The following is a 564-nucleotide window of genomic DNA, read 5'->3' on the forward strand; positions in this document are numbered from 1 at the left end:
TCCCCGCCCACCCCCGCAGCCCCCGCTTGCCCTCCCGGTGGCCCTGCTGGGGCACTGCGGGGCTGGAGGAGGTCAAAGCGAGTCCCCGTGCTGTCCCTCAGGTGATGCTGGGAAGCAGGGTCCTCACTGCCTGTCCTGAACCTCCTGGGTGCCCCCAAATGTGAGCCTGGATAGCTCAGTTGGGAGAGCATCAGACTTTTAATCTGAGGGTCCAGGGTTCAAGCCCCTGTTCAGGCGAAGGCTTTATCCTTTAGGAGCCAGGATGGGGGGAGTCCCCGGGAACGAGCAGCCCTGCTTCCTGCTGCCAGGCCCCGGGGGGCTGCAGGCTCCGCAGGGCCCCCTCCCCTGCTTCTTTTCCCACCATGTCAGGGCGGGAAGGAGGAGGGAAACACAGGGGAGCTGGAGAGAAGGCGGCTGGGGGCTCAGGGGCAGCCTGCTGCCCACACCCCAGGTTTAGGGGCTGGAGGGGGCTTGGGGGCACCCCCGGGGCTGCATGCAGCTGGGCCTTGCTGGAGGCTGCAGCACCCTGGGTGTGCCTCGGGCCCTCTTTGCACCCTCAGGCAT

General features: G+C 67.2%; 1 non-coding gene across 1 annotated transcript; it reads left to right on the forward strand.

Moving 5' to 3' along the window:
- The first annotated feature begins 164 nt into the window (after positions 1–164).
- TRNAK-UUU lies at positions 165–237 on the forward strand. Its single transcript has one exon. It is a non-coding gene; the product is annotated as a tRNA-Lys (tRNA).
- Positions 238–564: the final 327 nt, after the last annotated feature.

This window comes from Egretta garzetta, unplaced genomic scaffold (genome assembly GCF_000687185.1).
Source record: "Egretta garzetta isolate BGI_Z169 unplaced genomic scaffold, ASM68718v1 scaffold27, whole genome shotgun sequence".
Classification (NCBI taxonomy): domain Eukaryota; kingdom Metazoa; phylum Chordata; class Aves; order Pelecaniformes; family Ardeidae; genus Egretta; species Egretta garzetta.